Here is an 11557-nt window from a genome sequence, read left to right as displayed (position 1 = left end):
AATATACATAACCAAAGTAACATTTAAAGAGTTTCTTATAGCCTTGTGCAAAACTTAAAATACACATGTCAACTTAATTTTTTGAAATACGCACACCAGAAACTGTGGCACAAAACAAGCTTACTAATCACTCAATGAACTTGCAAATAACACTACCATTCATGAAACAGAGATCTTTTTAACTACACTTTGTGAATTGAGCTGCCACAAGCATGGCCAGTGATTAACTCCAATCACGGCCAGGGACCTGTGAGCCAGTTTGCAGAATATGACAGTTAATGGAGATATCTCGCAGGACCACTATGTTCCACATGCACATGTGCATAACCTCTAAGTAAGTGTGCAAGACCAATTCTATTGTGAACATTGGAAATGAAATAAGACCAGTACTTTTATTTCATTTCGAAATAACACTAAAGCACCACTACTAAATTTAATGAGGTTTTAGTTTACTGTCCACCAATTGGTCGATAGAAAACCAGATAAACAACATATAAAGTTGTGAATTCCGTTTTTTGTGAAAAAAATAGAAGCTACTCGCGTACCACCTGAAAAACCTTCGCGTACCACTAGTGGTACACTTACCACAGGTTGGGAACCTCTGGGCTAGAGGATTGAACACAACAATTGACACCAATAACTAGTTCAATATGCAACCAAAATGACCCCATCAACAGTCCTGTAATATTTTGTTGAAATCAGTCAATGTTTAAAATTTTGACCCCAGGAGGTGTTTTGAGCAACAACTATTCATGCATCTGCTGTCATAAGGCAGTTCATTACCCCCATACCATTACTTCAGCCGTTCCCTACTAAACATGTTGACGAAATGAGATCCTTGTGTGTAAATGCTTTAAATGTAGCTGTTGTATAATGCAAACTGTTGGCATATGTTTTGTGGCATTACGTTTTTTAACCAATCCATGCTGTTGTAGTGCACGCGTTTTAATGTGTTTCCTGCATAAAAAAAAAACTGTTTTGGTTGTACTCGTTTTTTATAATGGAACCTAGACATCAGGAAAATGTTTCTGTCAAAAACTGCTCTCTGTTGCATAGCTGATTCAGTACGTAGGACAGAACGCATTAAAACTCTTCTTTGCAAAAAAATGTAATAATTCGACTCGTTTGCCAGTACATTTGAAATCCAAGTGTCTCTGCGGCCGCACAACTTTACTCAACGGGCCGCATGTGGCCCGCTGGCTGCAGGTTGCCCACCCCTGTGCTAGCCAATTCACGATGTACAGAAAGCAACACCAGTGGTTTAACTGTGCTTGTGACGTTGCGTAAATATGTTTTAAGACGACATAATGTGCTGAAGGAATGCTTAGCTTGCTGGAAGGACAATGTAAATGCACAGAGCATTAAATATATTTGATGCCAGTTTTTGATTTAACGCAATTAACAATCACATAACAATGCCGATTGTCACAGCAACAATCATTGCTTTGTGCAACAAGCCACAAGACAATCGCATTTATTATTGATTGTCAACTTAAATATTGCAAACATATGGTTCAAATTTGCTTACTGGTAGTCATTTACATGTTTTTTTGTTCGGCAATATTTTATTTTGAACAAAAAACAAGGGAGACAATACATACGTTGTCACCCCTGTCTTTTGGGGAGGGGAGACATATCACCCCCATCACCCCTAAATCGACCCCTATGGTTGGGGCTACAGGGTTGAACACAACAAATGACAACTATAAATGGTATATACTGCAAAATTGTCAGCCAATTCTGACAGTGTTTAAAAATTCATCCATTTTAGGGGGCTAGCGGGTTATCAAAACAAGACAAAGAGTGAAGTGTACATCTATCAACTATATCTATCATCTTTGTAAGTTTCATTTAAATCCAACACTTCATGGCAAAACAATTTGGAAAAACTTTAGAAACAAATTGAGTAAAATCAAAATGTGTCCCCTTCAAGAAAGGGGAACCATAACTACTATTTAAGTAAACATAAAAACAACTATTTCAGGGTAAAAGGGTGAATCAAACTAAGTTGACCAGGGTGACACAAGCATTTAGAGTTGGATTTTTTCACTTTGCAGTCCCAGTTTCAGTGTCCTTCTAGATTCAATAAAAGTGTTACCCTTTACTTGTGACAAGCCTATACTTTGGCCCGAAGACATGCATTTTTTGTCAATGGCATTTCATATGTGAATAAAAAAAGTATTTTTAATGGGGGTGCTTGGAAAGGCGGTTGTAGTATCACTGGCGGTCAGCAACTGACTTTATACCATTTTGAATTTGCAACTCAACCCTGCATGTAACACTTAGTTGCCAACAATCATATTTCAGTTTCTAAACGTTGGTGTTTGCAATACAAACTAAACGCGCTTACGTCCTTATCCTGCATTTATTGACCTATACTTTAACAATGTACGACTTATATAGGGCTATGACCACTCTATATTTACAATTAGATGATTGTACAGTTGTAAACAGAAAGTGCCAGCAGGCGATACAAAAACTGCTGGCGGGTCGCATAAGGCCCGCGTGCCACGGTTTGGACCATCATAAGCTTTCCGACGGACAACACCTGTGATAAAGAACCTACGCAAACCAATCAACATCTGAGAATCACCACCGTCATTCTGGCAGAATAATTTCCCCCAAATACAAAAACTTAACCACAAAATTTCAGGTAGCATATCAAATTGCAAATTCATGAAAAATGATGCAAACCGAAACAAATAACAGAAAAATTACATTAAATAGTTTTTTATTTATAAAAGGTCAAAAAATAAAGCTATGCGAAGCTTGTGCGTCAACTGTTTAATTATTTCAGATTTGTTTACACAAATAGAAATCATAGCGTTGAATTAACTTAAAACTAGCCTAAAACATTTCTGATCATAAATTATTCCAGAGATAAGCTTTTAATCACAATCATACAATCTTGTAGCCTAGGCCCTACTCTTTTCTATCCCGTTGACGTTATGACAAACCCTTTACGTGTTTTTACAGCAGAACGTTTCACGCGAGACACCTTTTCGCATTTTTCTATTCTAACGACAAAGTATCTACATACCCCAAATTCGGCTCAAATCAATCGCAATTATGGTCAAGCTCCGAGGGTAAGCTTTTAATCAGAATAGTACCATGTTTTAGTTCAGAGCAAGCTCTTTCCTATCCCAGTAATCCCACGTGACACCCTTTTCGCGTTTTTACAGCAGAACGTTTTACGCGAGACACCTTTTCGCATTTTTCTATTCTAACGACAAAGTATCAACATACCCCAAATTCGGCTCAAATCAATCGCAATTATGGTCAAGCTCCGAGGGTAAGCTTTTAATCAGAATAGTACCATGTTTTAGTTCAGAGCAAGCTATTTTCCATCCAAGTAATCCCACGTGACACCCTTTTCGCGTTTTTACAGCAGAACGTTTTACGCGAGACACCTTTTCGCATTTTTCTATTCTAACGACAAAGTATCAACATACCCCAAATTCGGCTCAAATCAATCGCAATTATGGTCAAGCTCCGAGGGTAAGCTTTTAATCAGAATAGTACCATGTTTTAGTTCAGAGCAAGCTCTTTCCCATCCAAGTAATCCCACGTGACACCCTTTTCGCGTTTTTACAGCAGAACGTTTTACGCGAGACACCTTTTCGCATTTTTCTATTCTAACGACAAAGTATCAACATACCCCAAATTTGACTTAAATCAATCGCAATTATGGTCAAGCTCCGAGGGTAAGCTTTTAATCAGAATAGTACCATGTTTTAGTTCAGAGCAAGCTCTTTCCCATCCAAGTAATCCCACGTGACACCCTTTTCGCGTTTTTACAGCAGAACGTTTTACGCGAGACACCTTTTCGCATTTTTCTATTCTAACGACAAAGTATCAACATACCCCAAATTTGACTCAAATCAATCGCAATTATGGTCAAGCTCCGAGGGTAAGATTTTAATCAGAATAGTACCATGTTTTAGTTCAGAGCAAGCTCTTTCCCATCCAAGTAATCCCACGTGACACCCTTTTCGCGTTTTTACAGCAGAACGTTTTACGCGAGACACCTTTTCGCATTTTTCTATTCTAACGACAAAGTATCAACATACCCCAAATTCGACTCAAATCAATCGCAATTATTGTCAAGCTCCGAGGGTAAGCTTTTAATCAGAATAGTACCATGTTTTAGTTCAGAGCAAGCTCTTTCCCATCCAAGTAATCCCACGTGACACCCTTTTCGCGTTTTTACAGCAGAACGTTTTACGCGAGACACCTTTTCGCATTTTTCTATTCTAACGACAAAGTATCAACATGCCCCAAATTTGGTTTAAATCAATCGCAATTATGGTTAAGCTCCGAGGGTAAGCTTTTAATCAGAATAGTACCATGTTTTAGTTCAGAGCAAGCTCTTTCCCATCCAAGTAATCCCACGTGACACCCTTTTCGCGTTTTTACAGCAGAACGTTTTACGCGAGACACCTTTTCGCATTTTTCTATTCTAACGACAAAGTATCAACATACCCCAAATTTGGCTCAAATCAATCGCAATTATGGTCAAGCTCCGAGGGTAAGATTTTAATCAGAATAGTACCAAGTTTTAGTTCAGAGCAAGCTCTTTCCCATCCAAGTAATCCCACGTGACACCCTTTTCGCGTTTTTACAGCAGAACGTTTTACGCGAGACACCTTTTCGCATTTTTCTATTCTAACGACAAAGTATCAACATACCCCAAATTCGGCTCAAATCAATCGCAATTATGGTCAATCTCCGAGGGTAAGCTTTTAATCAGAATAGTACCATGTTTTAGTTCAGAGCAAGCTATTTTCCATCCAAGTAATCCCACGTGACACCCTTTTCGCGTTTTTACAGCAGAACGTTTTACGCGAGACACCTTTTCGCATTTTTCTATTCTAACGACAAAGTATCAACATACCCCAAATTCGGCTCAAATCAATCGCAATTATGGTCAAGCTCCGAGGGTAAGCTTTTAATCAGAATAGTACCATGTTTTAGTTCAGAGCAAGCTCTTTCCCATCCAAGTAATCCCACGTGACACCCTTTTCGCGTTTTTACAGCAGAACGTTTTACGCGAGACACCTTTTCGCATTTTTCTATTCTAACGACAAAGTATCAACATACCCCAAATTTGGCTTAAATCAATCGCAATTATGGTCAAGCTCCGAGGGTAAGCTTTTAATCAGAATAGTACCATGTTTTAGTTCAGAGCAAGCTCTTTCCCATCCAAGTAATCCCACGTGACACCCTTTTCGCGTTTTTACAGCAGAACGTTTTACGCGAGACACCTTTTCGCATTTTTCTATTCTAACGACAAAGTATCAACATACCCCAAATTTGACTCAAATCAATCGCAATTATGGTCAAGCTCCGAGGGTAAGATTTTAATCAGAATAGTACCATGTTTTAGTTCAGAGCAAGCTCTTTCCCATCCAAGTAATCCCACGTGACACCCTTTTCGCGTTTTTACAGCAGAACGTTTTACGCGAGACACCTTTTCGCATTTTTCTATTCTAACGACAAAGTATCAACATACCCCAAATTCGACTCAAATCAATCGCAATTATTGTCAAGCTCCGAGGGTAAGCTTTTAATCAGAATAGTACCATGTTTTAGTTCAGAGCAAGCTCTTTCCCATCCAAGTAATCCCACGTGACACCCTTTTCGCGTTTTTACAGCAGAACGTTTTACGCGAGACACCTTTTCGCATTTTTCTATTCTAACGACAAAGTATCAACATGCCCCAAATTTGGTTTAAATCAATCGCAATTATGGTCAAGCTCCGAGGGTAAGCTTTTAATCAGAATAGTACCATGTTTTAGTTCAGAGCAAGCTCTTTCCCATCCAAGTAATCCCACGTGACACCCTTTTCGCGTTTTTACAGCAGAACGTTTTACGCGAGACACCTTTTCGCATTTTTCTATTCTAACGACAAAGTATCAACATACCCCAAATTTGGCTCAAATCAATCGCAATTATGGTCAAGCTCCGAGGGTAAGATTTTAATCAGAATAGTACCAAGTTTTAGTTCAGAGCAAGCTCTTTCCCATCCAAGTAATCCCACGTGACACCCTTTTCGCGTTTTTACAGCAGAACGTTTTACGCGAGACACCTTTTCGCATTTTTCTATTCTAACGACAAAGTATCAACATACCCCAAATTCGACTCAAATCAATCGCAATTATGGTCAAGCTCCGAGGGTAAGCTTTTAATCAGAATAGTACCATGTTTTAGTTCAGAGCAAGCTCTTTCCCATCCAAGTAATCCCACGTGACACCCTTTTCGCGTTTTTACAGCAGAACGTTTTACGCGAGACACCTTTTCGCATTTTTGTATTCTAACGACAAAGTATCAACATACCCCAAATTTGACTCAAATCAATCGCAATTATGGTCAAGCTCCGAGGGTAAGATTTTAATCAGAATAGTACCATGTTTTAGTTCAGAGCAAGCTCTTTCCCGTCCAAGTAATCCCACGTGACACCCTTTTCGCGTTTCAATAGCAGAACGTTTTACGCGAGACACCTTTTCGCATTTTTCCATTCTAACTACAAATGTGAAAATACCTCAAAATCAGCTTATATCAATCGCAATTATGAACAACACGAACGGTTTAAGATAAAATTAAACGGTTTTCACAAGCCAACTTGAAACTGTAAACTGTAACAGATTGCAAAGTTTCAGGTTGCTGCCATAAGCGAATCGAAAATAAGAAGCGTACATTATCATTCTTTGAAGGGCATGACCGTCAACGCAATAGACAACGGTCGCAATGGGACAAAGATTGCTGGCTATAAAACACGAACGGTTTAAGATAAAATTAAACAGTTTTCACTGGCCAACTTGAAATTGTAAACTTTTACAACTTGCAAAGTTTCAGCTTGCTGCCATAAGCGAATCAAAAATAATAAGCGTACATCAGCATTCATCGAAGGGCATGACCGTCCACGACATAGACAACAACGGTCGCGATGGGACAAAGATTGCCGGCTATAAAACACGAACGGTTTAAGATAAAATCAATTGGTTTTCACAGGCCAACTTGGAATTATAAACTGTAACAGCTTGCAAAGTTTCAGCTTGTTGCCATGAGCATATCAAAAATAAGAAGCGTACATCATCATTCATCGAAGGGCATGACCGCCACACCATACGACAATGTCGCAATGGAAATAAAGACTGTCGGCTAGAAAACACGAACGATTTGAGAAATCAATATGGTAAAATCAATTGGTTCTCATAGGCCAAACGGTTTTCAAACGATTTAGGTGCCTATTTGAATTGTTGCTTGTGACTGATTCTGCTAATCTCCGCAGACCATTTTAATTTGCGACGTAGAGCATGAACGCCAGCATCACACAAAAAGTTTTAGACAGCTTTTACACTATTTGATGTTTATTTAAACATGTCGGCATTTGTTAAGTAAGATTTGAAGACTGGAGGTTTGTTTAATCTTTTAGCGACTTTATGCACAGTCATGTGATACTCAAGTAACTACTTCATTGTCGTAAGCTAAAGAAGGCAAAAATATATAAACTGTATTTTCTTTTTTCTTTTTTGCTTGGACTTTTTATAACTTAGGATAAGTGAAACTTAATGTTGAATTAGTTGTATTAGAAACACAACTTCCGCATGAACAAATGCCTTTAAGCCTAAGGGGTAGAAAAGAAACCTGAAGTAGGTCAATCATTGCATCGTTAAGCACTAAAGAATAGTCATTGTTTTCTGATTGATGTGAAACAACAGATAATGACGCAATAAAGCTTGCCTACAACACAATGTTTCAAACTAACGGGTCAAGGATCTTGACGTGTTTATGTTTTTTTACCAAAAGCTGAAACAACAGGACGTTGATATGCTTTCCTTTCAAACAAGTTTACGCTCCCTCAATTGCCCCGTATCTCTTGACTGTAAACTCACTATTTGTACCAAGGGAACCACATGTTGTTTCTCTAGACTTAGAGTAAACTTTCCTCAAAAAGTCTGTAGAAATGAAACATGGAAGGTACATGCTTTATTTAAGCCATTGATCCAATTCCGTCCAGCCTAACTTTGAAAGAACTCGTAATGAAAAGCGCAACAAACGTATCTCAGTGATAATGCAGCAAAATACCTCACATCCAGTGAAATAATTCTGGTTCAACGTTTGGAAATGCTTACGGATTTTTTACTCAATAACATATTATTGAATGTGACTAAAAATTGTTTAAAAACGATAAAAGATTAAAAACGCAGCGGCACAAAACAAACAAACAATACAATTTGGATTAAAATAAGAACAAAAATCTCAACAAACTAACATCAAGATTGGGACATATATATCAACCTAAATATGGTACTGTTCTGATTAAAAGCTTACCCTCGGAGCTTGACCATAATTGCGATTGATTTGAGCCGAATTCGGGGTATGTTGATACTTTAATTGTCGTTAGAATAGAAAAATGCTAAAAGGTGTCTCGCGTAAAACGTTCTGCTGTAAAAACGCGAAAAGGGTGTCACGTGGAATTACTTGGATGGGAAAGAGCTTGCTCTGAACTAAAACATGGTACTATTCTGATTAAAAGCTTACCCTCGGAGCTTGACCATAATTGCGATTGATTTGAGCCGAATTTGGGGTCAGTTGATACTTGATCGAAAACTCAAAAATGCGAAAAGGTGTCTCGCGTAAAACGTTCTGCTGTAAAAACGCGAAAAGGGTGTCACGTGGGATTACTTGGATGGGAAAGAGCTTGCTCTGAACTAAAACATGGTACTATTCTGATTAAAAGCTTACCCTCGGAGCTTGACCATAATTGCGATTGATTTGAGTCAAATTTGGGCTATGTTGATACTTTGTCGTTAGAATAGAAAAATGCGAAAAGATGTCTCGCGTAAAACGTTCTGCTGTAAAAACGCGAAAAGGGTGTCACGTGGGATTACTTGGATGGGAAAGAGCTTGCTCTGAACTAAAACATGGTACTATTCTGATTAAAAGCTTACCCTCGGAGCTTGACCATAATTGCGATTGATTTGAGCCGAATTTGGGGTATGTTGATACTTTGTCGTTAGAATAGAAAAATGCGAAAAGGTGTCTCGCGTAAAACGTTCTGCTGTAAAGACGCGAAAAGGGTGTCACGTGGGATTACTTGGATGGAAAAGAGCTTGCTCTGAACTAAAACATGGTACTATTCTGATTAAAAGCTTACCCTCGGAGCTTGACCATAATTGCGATTGATTTGAGCCGAATTTGGGGTATGTTGATACTTTGTCGTTAGAATAGAAAAATGCGAAAAGGTGTCTCGCGTAAAACGTTCTGCTGTAAAAACGCGAAAAGGGTGTCACGTGGAATTACTTGGATGGAAAATAGCTTGCTCTGAACTTCAACATGGTACTATTCTGATTAAAAGCTTACCCTCGGAGCTTGACCATAATTGCGATTGATTTTAGTCGAATTTGGGGTATGTTGATACTTTGTCGTTAGGACAGAAAAATGCGAAAAGGTGTCTCGCGTGAAACGTTCTGCTGTAAAAACACGTAATGGGTTTGTCATAACGTCAACGGGATAGAAAAGAGTAGGGCCTAGGCTACAAGATTGTGTGATTCTGATTAAAAGCTTATCTCTGGAATAATTTATGATCAGAAATGTTTTAGGCTAGTTTTAAGTTAATTCAACGCTATGATTTCTATTTGTTTAAACAAATCTGAAATAATTAAACAGTTGACGCACAAGCTTCGCATAGCTTTATTTTTTGACCTTTTATAAATAAAAAACTATTTAATGTAATTTTTCTGTTATTTGTTTCGGTTTGCATCATTTTTCATGAATTTGCAATTTGATATGCTACCTGAAATTTTGTGGTTAAGTTTTTGTATTTGGGGGAAATTATTCTGCCAGAATGACGGTGGTTGAGAATCTTGTTTTGTTTGTAAAGTTAAAGGCCACAACTATATCGGATGAGTTGAAAATATAATGCAGATTGTAGTTTTTTATCATCCGTTGTGGCGGTCCTGTGGATAACCTTCCTCTTCCGTCTTGCCGATCCCTTTCCACCGATTCTTACTTGCTCTTGCAGCTTACTTAACTTATCTTTATTCATGGTGATTGAGATTTTTACCGAAAAGTGCACTAAAACTTGCTTTTACTGGCAAACCACAGCAACAAATATCAAAAAGGCAAATTTTACCGAAGAATATTTTAGACCAGTGGTTCTCAACCAGGGCCCATGCCCCCGAAGGGATCAATCTTGGGCATTGTAATTTTATAAAACTATAGGTAATATCAATTCTACATATCGCGACAAAAACTTTCGTAAGAAGTAGATTAATTTTTGAATGTTACAAAGTTATCAATACGATTTGGCAAACCAAAAATGTGTTCGCGGGCCGGATCAAATGACCTCGCGGGCCGGATCCGGCCCGCGGGCCGTAGTTTGGTGACCCCTGGTCTATATTAAGGTTAATCACTATTATGGGTTCTTGTTTACTCTATTCAATGATTTTATTGCTCTATTCGACCTGTTTAAAGCCGAAATTAGTACCGAATTCCAACACGAGATTGCCGTTTACATTTTTAAGGGGGCCACAGGTCCTACAACTCTACTTGAAGGGGCCACGAGGCCAATAAGTTACTTTCAGTGGGCCATGGTCCACAAAAGGTTGAGAACCACTGTTTTAGACTTTAATGATGGCCATGTCGATGCGCCAGCCATAGGCGACGAGTAAGCGGTGGCGGGGTGGCGCCGCCACCTTGGGTCTGTAAAGCACGTTGGCGGCCACCGTGGATATTTTAATTTCTTTGTAGCGGTATAGTATCGTAAAATCTGAAGAAATGTGGAAACAATTTTGCTTTTAAACAAGCATGCTGGCAATGGCATAAAAGCAACAAAACTGCAACCTGTTTTGGTACGTGCTTTATGACCTCAAACACACAATTGTTGGCAGTGAATGTATGGCCAGTATTGTGTATTTGTGTACAATGCGATTGTACTGTAATAAATCGTTCTTTTAGATCAGTGGTCTTCAACCTTTTTTATAGGCGACCCCAATTTAAGGGAAAAGGAAATCAGAATTTACATGCGACCCCATTTTTTTTTCAACACTGAGAAAAATGTTTTTAGTGATACTAAACCGAAAGAACAATTACACAAACTGTACATAATTACAAACAAATATGGCGATACAAAAGTATTACGAACAAAGTTTTTAAGCCGTTTCATTTAATTTTAAGACATAAACCCAATTTTCGGAACACAAACTTGTCAAATTGTTCAACATTTAATTTGCACTGTTAGTGAGATGGTTGCGCCTGTATACTGTCCACAAGTTTTTGAAGCCACGGCTTGACTTTGCACAAGCTTAACCGCATGTGATGCTCCACTTCCAATCGAGTACGATGTTTCGTTTTTAATACACTCATTGCACTAAATCCTGCTTCACACAGACACGTGGTTGAAAACGGGATTAGAAAAATTTGGCATAGTTGGGTACGTTGCATAAATAGCTATTCACTCGTTCTGGTGTCACCTTCAATAATATAAACTTATAGTGTTGAGTCATATTACACGTTGTCGAAGCCCATTGTTACGCGATGAAGGCATTTTCTG

Source organism: Phallusia mammillata, chromosome 7 (genome assembly GCF_965637545.1).
Source record: "Phallusia mammillata chromosome 7, kaPhaMamm4.hap1.1, whole genome shotgun sequence".
Taxonomy (NCBI): domain Eukaryota; kingdom Metazoa; phylum Chordata; class Ascidiacea; order Phlebobranchia; family Ascidiidae; genus Phallusia; species Phallusia mammillata.
This window is presented reverse-complemented; position numbering follows the sequence as displayed.